Source organism: Muscardinus avellanarius, assembly GCF_963383645.1.
Source record: "Muscardinus avellanarius genome assembly, chromosome: 10".
NCBI classification, from domain to species: domain Eukaryota; kingdom Metazoa; phylum Chordata; class Mammalia; order Rodentia; family Gliridae; genus Muscardinus; species Muscardinus avellanarius.
Genome location: NC_137796.1, coordinates 67,357,240 through 67,370,064, shown reverse-complemented (window position 1 = coordinate 67,370,064; position 12,825 = coordinate 67,357,240).

Below are 12,825 nucleotides of genomic sequence, written 5' to 3'. Positions count from 1 at the left end.
ATTAATGGTCTTATTAAGAACCCCTAGCAATAAAAGCAGCAAAGTAGGAGGAGAGAGGCAGTATCAAACCCAAGGAATAAGCCCATGTCTTCAGAAGCCCACAGAGAAGAGAAACCAGAAAAATAGAGATATGAGCTGGGTACAATGGTGCGCTTCTGTAATCCTAGAGCTTGGGAGGCTGAGACGGGAGGATCACAGGTTGAAGGCCAGCCTCAGCAATTCACGCAGAGCCTGTTTCGTGTGTGTGTGTGTGTGTGTGTGTGTGTGTGTGTGTGTGTGTTACTGGAGATTGAACACAGGGGCAGTCTACCTTTGGACTACACCCCCAACCCTATTTTACTTTTTTATTTGGAAACAGGGTCTCATTAAGTTGCTGAGAACCTTGCTAAGCTGCTGAGGCTGGTTTCAAACCTGGGATCCTCCTGTCTCAGCCTCCCAAGTATTGGGATTATGGGCATGGGCCACAATGCTCAGCAACCCCGTCCCTGAATAAAAAAAAGGCTAGGGTGTAGCTTAGAGATAGAATGCCCTGGGTTCAATCCTCAGTACCGGAAATAATTAATAATCAGTCATTAGTGGGCAGGCTTAATGTGGGGAAACAAGGGCTTTGAAAGAAGCAGCTAGCCGGGCGTGGTGGCGCATGCTTGTAATCCCAGCATCCAGGAGGCTGAGACCAGAGGATCGTGGTTCGTGGACAGCCTCCACTACTTAGTGAGGCTCTTTGCAACTCAGTGAGACCCTGTTTCAAAAGAAAGAATAAAAAATAGGGTGTAACTTGTAAGTAGAATGCCCCTGGATTTCATTCCCAGTACTGAAGAAAAAATAAAGAATAAAAAATAGGGCTGCCAGGCGTGGTGGCACACGCTTGTAATCCAGCCCTTGGGAGGCTGAGACAGGAGGATCGCACAGGTTTGAAGCCAGCCTCAGCTACTGAGTGAGGCTCTCAGCAACTTAGTGAGACCCTGTTTCCCAATAAAATATAAAATAAGTCTGGGAGTGTAACCCAGAGGTAGAAACGCCCCTGGGTTCCACCCCCAGTACCATACACACAAAAAAGGGCTGGGGGTGTAGCTCAGAGGTAGAATGCCCCTCGGTTCCATCCCCAGTACTGCAAAAAAGAAGGAAGGAAGGGAGGGAGGGAGAAAGAAAGAAAGGAAGGAAGGAAGGAAGGAAGGAAGGAAGGAAGGAAGGAAGGAAGAAAGTAGCTGAAGGAAGATGGACAAGGTCCATCTGCCCGACTTCAGGATCAAGATGAGATACTGGTCCCAAGAAAGATTAACATGCATAACTCGTATTTGTAGAGGATATGAGAGTTTCCCACAGTGTCCAGGGAAAGGAATATCTGGGCATAGTTAACGCAGCATGAAATCCGGTGGTTGTTCAGAGTGGACAGAGTATAAAAACTCAGAGAGCAGCCGGGTGAGGTGGTGCACACCCGTAACCCCAGGACCTGGGAGGCTGAGACGGGAGGATCAGATTCCACGCCAGCCTCAGCAACTTAGTGAGACCCTGTTTCAAAAGAAAGAATAAAGAAAGGGCTGAAGGTGTACCTCGGAGATAAAATACTCCTGGCTTCAATTCCCAGTACACACACACACACACACACACACACACACACACACACACACACTCAGCAAGGGAAGAGTTGTAGGTTATGAAGCGCTCTCAGGTTCAGTCTAGGGAGCATGGGCTGCCTTGCGAAGGCTCTAGGAGCTGCTAGGGGGAGAGAAGATGGTGCAGATGTCACCGGAAGATTGAACCAAGGCCAAGGACAGTTCCAGCCCCGGCAGCTTTACACATCCCCCAACCAGAGCAAAGGAGAGTTGATAGCTGTGTAGGGTTGGTGGGGGGAAAAAGGAAGAATTTGACATTCTGCGCATATGTAGAAGATAAAGCCATTGATCTCACAGAAGTAGAGAGTAGAATAGTCCTGATCAGAAGCTGTGGAGGACAGAGGAAGAGAGATAGGTAGGGAGAAGTTGGAAAATATCTATCAGATCCAGTTGGTTTTCTTTAGCCTGTAATCCTAGTACTTAGAAGTCTGAGACAGGAGGATTGAAGGTTCAAGGTCAGCCTCAGCAACTTAGTGAGAACCTGCTTCAAAAAGAGAGAGCAAGAAATAGGGCCGGGGACGGGTGTGGTGGTGTTCACTTGTAATTCCAATACTTGGGGGCTGAGGCAGGAGGATTGCGGGTTCACTGCCATCTTCGGCTACTTAGTGAGGCCCTCCGCAACTTAGTGAGACCCTGTTTTAAAATAAAGAATAAAAAATAGAGCTGGGGGTGTATTTCTGAGGTAGAATGCCCCTGGGTTCGATCTCCAGAACTGGAAAAAATACAGCTGGGGATGTATCTCGGAGGTAGAATGTCCCTGGGTTTAACACACAATAATAATAATAATAATAAATAATAATTTTGTGGTACTGGGGATGAAACCCAGGGGCATTTGACCTCAGAGTTACACCTCTTGCCCTATTTTTTATTCTTTATTTTGAAACAGGGTCTCACTGAGTTGCAGAGGGCCTCACTAAGTAGCTGAGGCTGTCCACGAACTGCGATCCTCCTGTCTCAGCCTCCCAAATGCTGGGATTACAAGAGTGCACCACCATGCCTAGCTAATAATAAATTTTTTAAAGGGCTGAGGGTGTATCTCAGGGGCAGAACGTCCTTGGGTTCAATCTTAGTACCAGTTAGCTACTTTGTTTTATTTTGTGACCTTCAAAATTAGTGATTTTTAGGTCAACTAAGAATAAGCAAAGCTGGAAGATTTATTTAGATTTCTCCCTGGTAACAATCCTATTAATTGTTATGATGGGTTAGAGTTGTTGGGGAAAAAAAAAAAAAACCTCAAGATGCATGCTTGTAATTCCAGCATTCTGGAGCCTGAGACAGGGGGATCATGGTTCACGGACAGCATTAGCTACTTAGTGAGGCCCTTTGCAACTCAATGTTTCAAAATAAAAAATTAAAAATAATAGGGCTGGGAGTGTATCTCTAAGGTAGAATGCCCCTGGGTTCCATCCCAAGCACCACACACAAAAAAAAACACTCAGGATGCCCAGGTAAATGTGAATATCATAATTTTTAACATAAATGTGTTCCTTGCAGTATCTGGAGCATAGTCAAGTTTGAATTTATTTATTTATTTGTTTGATTATTTATTTGGTATTCCTCAGCACTTTATTATTATTATTATTATTATTATTATTATTATTATTACTATTACTGGAAGTAGTAGTGATAGTACTGGAGATTGAACCCAGCAGTGCTCTATCACTGAGATACTCCCAGCCCTATTTTATTTTTTATGTTGAAACAGGGTCTCCCTAAGTAGCTGAGGCTGGCGTCAAACCTTCAGTCCTCCTATCTCAGCCTCCCAAGTTCTGGGATGGCAGGCCTGTGCCACCAATTCAATCTGAACAATGAGGTTTTTTTTGTTGTTGTTGTTTTTGTTTTGGTGGTACTGGGGTTCCTGGAAGCCCTTCTACCTCCGGGCTACACTCCCAGACCTATTTTATATTTTTGAAACAGGGTCTCTTACGCCAGCGCGGCTGGCTTCGGAACCTGCGCGATCCTCCTGTCTCCACCCTCCCAAGCGAGGGGATTACAAGCGTGCGCCACCACGCCCGGCAACAATGAGTATTTTAAGCATAGCTATGTCCCGTGTAGTATTTCAGGTGAACAAGTACATTTAGATTTAGGATGAACATGGAAATTTTTTAGTATTTTATTTTTAAAATTTTCTTAGTATTAAGTATGTTACATGCGAATGAGCCCCATGGGCTCCACCCAGGACCTCCTCTCCATGGGCTCCAGGCTGCCATCAGTATGGGCACAGTTAGAGGCCCTGGGAACAAACTCTATCCTGCCCAACAGTCACAGCTTTTCCTTCACCACAGGTCCACCACCAGGTCTAATCTACACATATCTTTTATGGTTTTTGTTATTTTCCAATAGAAGACTGGCGTCCCCCAGGCCAGATCCTAAAAGAAAGTCAACTCAGGGTAAATGCTATTGTAATATCCTGTTGTCTCCCAACTCCAGAAGCCCTTCCCTCATGCCCTCTGCAAGGCATGGCCAGTCAACAGGCAAATACCCTCAGTATCCTCTGCCTCCAGGTAATACCCTCTCCTTCCTCATGCTCAGCTCCTGCCTCTCTTCTCTGCATTGCAATTCCCAGATAATTCCATCTCCTGAAGGACGGTTTCAAGCTCCCGGGTACTCGATCCCCTAACCTTCTATTCCTTCCCTTCCCTTCCCTTCCCTTCCCTTCCCTTCCCCTTCCCTTCCCCTTCCCTTTCCCTTTCCCTTTCCCTTTCCCTTTCCCTTTCCCCTTCTCTCTCTCTCTCTCTCTCTCTCTCTCTCTCTCTCTCTCTCTCTCTCTCTCTCTCTCTCTCTCCCACCTCTGCCACACACCCACATGCAACCCTTAGGCTGTGGTTCTCAGGAGCAGCCGCACCCAGGCTATCTCAATTACAAGCCTGGTGCATCAACACCTCTCTCTCTCTCTCTCTCTCTCTCTCTCTCTCTCTCTCTCTCTCTCTATCTCTATCTCTATCTCTCTCTCTCTCTATCTCTCTCTCTATCTCTCTCTCTCTATCTCTCTCTCTCTCTCTCTCTCTCTGATCCCTGAACACCTTCTAGGCACACGGTCTAGTCTAGGAAATCCCCAGAGGTCACCCTTGGGCCTCAGCTCCTCTCTACTTGCGATATGAACACTACAAATCTACAAATTATACGTTCATCCTGCACTTCCCTTCTGAACTCTAAAGTCGCAAATCCAGCTCCCAATTCCCAAGGATGCCCACCTTACTATGTCCAAAACCAAGCTCCCCATTGGCTCCCAAAACTTACTCTGAGCCCTTACTGATATCGGTCAATGGAACCTCCATCCTCTCAGTTGCGCCAGTCACACACTAGGGACTCATCCTGGGCTGCTTTCTCCTGCTCCTCAACAAGTGTACTGGGGGATTCTGTTGGGTCTCTATTTAAGGGCGTGCAGGACGTGACTCCACTGTCTCCCCTAGTCCCAAACCTCCAGCACCTCACTTTAGCCTCTGTAGGCTATTATCAGAAGAGAAGCCAGCAGGGTCTGTTTCAAGAGTCCCGCCATGTCTGATGGTGCACGCCTGTAATCCTATTACTTGAGAGACTGAGACAGGAAGATCCCAGGTTTGAAGTCAGCCTCAGAAATGTAGAGAGGCTTTGTTTCAAAATAAAAAGGCCGGGTGGGGGGGGGCAGAGTTAGAATGCCCCTGAGTTTTTTTCCCAGAACAAAACAAAACAAAAAGGGAGGGTGATAATCCTAATTATGCCCCCAGGGGTTTAAAATTCCTGGGGTGACATGATTTACATTTGCTTTCCCCTGGTGTCAGAGCGGGAATCAGTCTAAAACCAACCAACATCCTTCTAATTCATCTTTGTGTGTCAGGGGTGTGAGGGGGCGGTACTGGTGACTGAATCCAGGGGTGTTCTACTACCGAGCTACATCCTCAGGCCTTTTTATTTTTTATTCTTAAAACCAAGCCGGGTGTGGTTGTAATCCCAACACTTGGGAGGCTGAGACAGGAGGATCCCACAGGTTCGAAGCCAGCCTCAGCCTTATTGAGGTTCTCAGCAACTTAGTGAGACCTGTTTCTGAATAAAATATAAAAATAGGCCGGGCGTGGTGGCGCACGCTTGTAATCCCCGCGCTTGGGAGGCTGAGACAGGAGGATCGCACAGGTTCGAAGCCAGCCTCAGCTACTTAGTGAGGCTCCCAGCAACTTAGTGAGGCCCTGTTTCCAAATAAAATATTTTTTAAAAGGTCTGGGAATATAGCCCAGAGGTAGAAAGCCTCTGGATTCCACCCCCAGTACCACCAAAAAAATAAAAAATAAAAAATAAAAAATAAAATATATATATATGTGTGTGTGTGTGTGTGTGTGTGTGTGTGTGTGTGTATGTATGGGAGTATAGCCTGGAAGTAGAAAGCCCCTGGGCTCCACCCCCAGTACCACCAAAAAATTAAAAATAAATAAATAAGTAAAATAAAGGCCAGGCATAGTGGTACATGCTTGGAATCCCAGTACTTGGAGGCTGAGATAAGAGGATTGCAGGTCCTCAGCCAGCCTTAGCAACTTCATGAGATTTTGTTTTGAAAAATAAAGAATAAAATAGGGCTGAGGGTGTTGCTCAAAGGTAGAAAGCCCCTGGTATTCAACCCCAGTACCAAAAAAAGTAATTAATTAAATTAAATGCACACACACACACACACACACACACACACACACACATCTGGTTTTAATGCCTAGTACCACCAGAAGGAGGAGGAGGAGGAGGAGGAGGAAGAGGAGGAGGAGGAGGAGGAGGAGGACTGAAGCCGAACATGGTGGTGTACACTTAGAATTCCAGTACTTAGGAGACTCCAAGGAGAATTGCAAGTTCATGGCCAACCTCAGTTACTCAGTGAGGCCCTCTGCAACTTAGTGAGACTCTGTTTCAAAATAAAGAATTAAAAAAATAGGGCTGAAGTGTACCTCAGAGTTAGAATGCCCCTGGGTTCAATCAATTCCCAGTATCACAAAGAGAGAGAAAGGGAGAGGTGGGGGGAGAGAGAGAGAGAGAGAGAGGGAGGGAGGGAGGGAGGGAGGGAGGGAGGGAGGGAGGGAGAGAGAAGAGAGAGAGAGAAGTGGGTTTCCACACAAGAGCCTCAATGTACCTGTAAAGTACCCTGGGGAACCACACAGGTTCGAAGCCAGCCTCAGCTACTTAGTGAGGCTCCCAGCAACTTAGTGAGGCCCTGTTTCCAAATAAAATATTTTTTAAAAGGTCTGGGAATATAGCCCGGAGGTAGAAAGCCTCTGGGTTCCACCCCCAGTACCACCAAAAAAAAAAAAAAAAAAAAAAAAAAAAAATCAGGACTGAGGATGTAGCTTGGAGGTCAAATGCCCCTGGATTCAATCCCCAGTACTGCAAAAACTAAACAAATAAATAAAATAACAGAATGGAAGGAAGGAGGGAAGGGAAGAAAGGAAGGAAGGAATAAACTAGGGCTGGGAGTGTAGCTTGGGGGTTGAATGTCCCTGGGTTCAATCCCAGTAACACACACACACACACACACACACACACACACACACACACACAGAAGTGTTTAACACAAAATTTAATATAATATTTTAACACAAAGTTAAAGTATTGCTAATATTTATTATGTATCAGTAATTACTTGCTGCCAGGTATGGTGGCATATACCTGATAGTATTTTGGAGGCTGAGACAGGAGGATCACAAGTTCCAGGCCAGCCTCAGCAACTTACTGAGACCCTATTTCAAAATAAAAAATAATAAAAAATGGTTGGGGCATAACTAGAGGTAGAATCTCCCTGGGTTCATTCCCCACTCCCCCCCCCTCAAAAAAAAGGACTTTCTTTTTTTCAATATCTTGGAACCAGTATATCAAAGCTTTGCACAAACTATACAAAATCACTGTTGAATTTAATCAGCCAATTGTTAACATATACTTAAGATATCGTTGTCTTTGGTATCTTGGAAATTTTACTGGTAAAATTTCTCTCCTCTTTCTCATTTTTTTTTTTTTTTGGTGGTCCTGGGGGTGGAACCCAGGGGCTTTCTACCTCTAGACTATACTTCCAGACCTATTTTTATATTTTATTTGGAAACAGGATCTCACTAAGTTGTTGAGAGCCTCACTAAGTAGCTGAGGCTGGCTTCGAACCTGTGAGATCTTCCTGTCTCAGCCTCCCAAGCGCTAGGATTACAAGTGTGCGACACAACATCCCACTTCTTTCTCCTTTTTTTTTTTTTTTTTTTTTTGCGGGTCTGGGGATGGACCCAGGGGCATTCAACCTCCGAGCTACACGCCCTGTCCTATTTTTTATTCTTTATTTTGAAACCAGGTCTCACTGAGTTGCAGAGGGCCTCACTAAGTAGCTGAGGCTGTCCGCGAACCGAAATCCTCCTGTCTCAGCTTCCTGAATGCTGGGATTACAAGCGTGAGCCACCACACCTGGCTCTTCTCTTTCTCCTTTTTTGCCTTGTTTGTTTGTTTGTTGACTGTTGTGGTTCTGGGACTGAACCCAGGAGCATTCTACCTGAGCTACACCCCCAGCCCTATTTTTAATTTTATTTGGAAACAAGGTCTTGCTGGATTGATAAGAGTCTGCTACTTGCTGAGATTGTCCTTGAACTTTCAATCCTCCTGTCTCCGCCTCCCAAGCACTGGGATTACAGGCATAAAACCAACATGCCCTGCTCATTTTTGCCTTTTTAAAAAGAAATAACAGAGCCAGGCATGGTGGCTCACGTTTGTAATCCCAGCATTCAGGAGGCTGAGACCAGAGGATCGCAGTTCACAGACAGCCTCAGCTACTTAGTGAGGCCCTCTGCGACTCAGTGAGACCCTGTTTCAAATTAAAGAATAAAAAAATAGGGCAGGGGGTGTAGCTCGGAGGTCAAATGCCTCTGGGTTCCATCCCCTGACCCGCAAAAAATAAAATAAAAATAAAAATAAAAAGCAGCCAGGTGTGATGGTGCATGCCTGAAAACCCAGTACTTGAGCGGTTGAGAGAAGAGGATCACAGGTTCAAGAACAGTCTCAGTAATATGGCTGAGGTCTCCACAACCTAGCCTGATCTTGTTTCAAACAAAAACTAAAACAGGCCAGTGGTGTAGCTTGGAGATAGAATTCCCCTGAGTTCAATCCCTAGTACCACAAAAATTAAAATAAATAAACTGGGCGTGGTGGTGCATGCTTGTAATCCCAGCATTTGGGAAGCTGAAACAAGAGGATTGTGTAGGTTCAAAGCCAGCCTCTGCTACTTAGTGAGGCCTTCTGCAACTCAGTGAGACACTGTTTCAAAATAAAGATTAAAAAATAGGGCTGGAGTGTTGCTCAGAGGTAGAATGCCCCAGGGTTCCATCCCCAGTCCCACACAAAAAAAGAAAAATTAAATAAATAAACCAGGCATGGTGGCACACATCTATAATCCCAGTACTTGGGAGGCTGAGGAAGGAGGATGAGGATCACAGGTTCATTACCAGCCTCAGCAATTTAATGAAGTTCTGTTTCCAAAAAAAAAAAAAAACCAAGCCAGGCGTGGTGATGCACACTTGTAACCCCAGTATTCAGGAGGCTGAGACAGGAGGATTGCGGTTTGCGGACAACCTCAGCTACTTAGTGAGGCCCTCTGCAACTCAGTGAGACCCTGTTTCAAAATAAAGAATAAAAAATAGAGCAGGGGGTGTAGCTCAGAGGTCGAATGCCCCTGAGCTCCATCCCCAGACCCGCAAAATAAATAAATAAATAAATAAATAAATAAATAAGTCTGGGGATGTAGTCTGGGGGTAGAAGGCCCCTAGGTTCCATCCTCAGTACCAATAAACAAACCAACAAATAAACAAACAAATAAATATTACAGGCAGGCATGGTGGTATACACCTGGAATCCCAGTAGTTGAGAGGCTAAAACAGTAGGATTACAGTTTTGTGGCCAACCTTAGCAACTTAGTGAGACCATTTCAAAATAAAAAGTAAAATAGAGCAGGGGGGTGGGGGGCATGGTGGCGCACGCTTGTAATCCCAGTGCTTGGGAGGCTGAGACAGGAGGATCGCACAGGTTCGAAGTCGGCTTCAGCTACTGAGTGAAGCTCTCAGCAACTTAGTGAGACCCCATTTCTAATAAAATATAAAAATAGGTCTGGGAGTGTAGCCTGGAGGTAGAAAGCCCTTGGATTCCACCCCTAGTACCACAAAAAAAAAAAAAAAAAAATAGGGCTGGAATGACTCTGAGTTCAATCCCCAATACTACAAAAACAAAAAAAGAGGAAGAGCCAGGAGTCGTAGCCCTAGGTTGTAATCTCAGCATTTGGGAGGCTCAGACAGGAGAGACACGGTTGGCTGACAGCCTCAGCTACTTAGGCCCTTTGCAACTCAGTGAGACCCTGTTTCAAAATAAAGAATAAAAGCCGGGCGTGGTGGTGCATATTTGTAATCCCAGCATTTGGGAGGCTGAGACAGGAGGATCACGGTTTGTGAATAGCCTCAGTTACTTAGTGAGGCCCTTTGAAACTCAGTGAGACCCTATTTCAAAATAAAGAATAAAACATAGGGCTGAGGGTGTGTTTTGGAGGTAGAATTCCCCTGGGTTCCATCCCTAGTACTGAAAGAAAAAAAGAGGAAGAAAAATCGCATTTTAAGATATAATGAATGCCCATGAAATTCACACTTCTAGAATGTACAACTCGGTGATTTTTGGATTGGAGGATAGAAGGGAAGAAAAAATATCCAACCAAAAAAAATTTTTTTCCTGATTACTATTTGCCTAACACAACACAGAATACTTCTGTGGTCCCTGGTCAAAAAAGTATGTGGCTTTCTCCCTACAAAGCAGACACCAGCTGGGAGTCCTCTAACCCGATTTGGTTCTGACACATCAGCCTGGAGGGAGCCTGGGGTCCCCTGGGTTCAACCCCTAAGGCAGCTCCCCCACTTCAGACTCCAGTTGCAGGTCCAGTGTCTGCAGCCTCTAATGAACAACCAGCTGTGAATCGGGGTTCCCTCAGTCTCCTCCTTGGGTTCCTCTCATTAGCTCCAGCAGCTCACAGAACACTGGGGTGTGTGTGTGTGTGTGTGTGTGTGTGTGTGTGTGTGTCAGCGGGAATGGAACCCAGGGACATTCTACCTCTGAGCTACACCCCAGCCCGCTCTCCACAAACCTCGAGCCTCCTGTCTCAGCCTCCCAAATGCTAGGATTACAAGTGTGCGCCACCACGCCCGGCTAACACTGGCTTATGTTTACTGGTTTATTATAAAAGATATTACCAGGACTCCAAGGAGGAGGTGGCAGGGGCAATGTTGGTGCCTCCTGAGCTCCCAGACCCCGCGTGGGGCACCTGGCCCTGGGCAGCAGCCTGGACGCTCCATCCCTCGTGTTCTGAATGGCTTCTCAGATATAGGTTCTCAGATATAATTTAGTGGTAGAGCTTTTACCTAGCATGTATGAGGCCCTGGGTTCAATCCCCAATACTGCAAAAAGAAAAGGAAGGAAGGAAGGAAGGAAGGAAGGGAGGGAGGGAGGGAGGGAGGGAGGGGGGGAGATATATAATTTGTTCTTACTCTTCGAATGGTCAATTTATTTGTTATTAATTTACATATTTGGGGACCGAACCCAGGGACATTTTACCTCTGATCTACACCCCTAGAATTTTTTTCATTTCATTTATTTATGTATTTATTTATTTATGTGGTACTGAAGATTAAACCCTGGGGCATTTTACCTCTGAACTACACTCCCAGCCCTATTTTATTTTTTATTTGGAAACAAGGTCTAAGTTGCCGACAGCCTGGCTAAATTGCTGAGGCTGGCTTTGAACCTATGATGCTCCTTTACCAAGTACTGGGATTATAGGCATGCACCACTGTGCCCAGCTATTTTTCATTTTGAAACAGGGTCTCACTAAGTTGCTGAGGGTCTCATTAAGTTGATGATGCTGGCCTTAAATTTTTCATCCTTCTTCCTGGTTTTCCAAGTACTGGGGTTGCAGGCAAGTACCACTGAGCCCAGCATCAGTTCATTTGAAATGAAATCTTTGAAAGCACATTGATAATGATGATGATGATGATGATGATGATGATGATACCAGGGACCCAAACTGGCTAAAACTTACAAATCTATATTTCTATCTTTCTAACACTTCAAGAATATGAAAAATAATTCATTAGGCTAGGGAAATCAATCTTATTTCCAAAGTAGGCCAGTTTAATAAATTAATTTGCAGCCCAGCGTGGTGGCACACGCTTGTAATCTCAGCATTTGGGAGGCTGAGACAGGAGGATCAGTTGTCAGACAGCCTCAGCTATTTAGTGAGGCCCTTTGAAACTCACTGAAACCCTGTTTCAAAATAAAGAATAAAAAATAGGGCCGGGGGTACAGCTTGGAGGTACAATGCCCCTGGGTTCCATCCCCAATACTGAAAATAATTTAAAAATAATAGTTAATTAATTTGCAGCGGGATGTGGTGGCACATGCCCGTAATCCCAGTGCTTGGGAGGCTGAAACTGGAGAAAAGCAGGCTCCAGGCCAGCCCCAGCAATTTAGCAAAACCATTTCAAATAAAAAATAAAAAGGGAGCCGGGCGTGGTGGTGCACGCTTGTAATCCCCGCGCTTGGGAGGCTGAGACAGGAGGATCGCACAGGTTCAAAGTTAGCCTCAGCTGGTTTAAGAGACCCTGTTCCCAAATAAAATATAAAATAGGTCTGGGAGTGTAGCCTGGAGGTAGAAGGCCCCTGGGCTCCATCCTCAGTACCACAAAAAATTAATTAATTAATTAATTAATTAAATTAAAAATAAAATAAAAAAATAAAAAGGGAGAGCCGGGCATGGTGGCACATGTTTGTAATCCCAGCGTTTGGGAGGCCGAAACCAGAGGATCTGGTTTGCAGACAGCCTCAGCTACTTAGTGAGGCCCTCTGCAATTCAGTGAGACCTTGTTTCAAAATAAAGAATAAAAAATAGGGCTGGGGGTGTAGCTTGGAGGAAGAATGCCCCTGAGTTCTATCCCCAGTACCAAAAAAAAAATTTTTTTTAATAAATAAATAGGGCTGAGGGTGTAGCCTGGAGGTAAAATGTCTCTGTACTAAAACTTAAGTTAAAAAAAAAAAGAAAATTAATTTGCTCTGGAAAGTTAATTAATTAATTCCGGGTACTAAGGATTGACCCCAAGGGCATTTTGCATCTTAGCCACACCCCAGTCCTTTTTATTTTTTATTTCACGCGCCCTCCCAGATCTTTTTATTTCTTATTTTTTGGTACTAGGGATTTCACCCA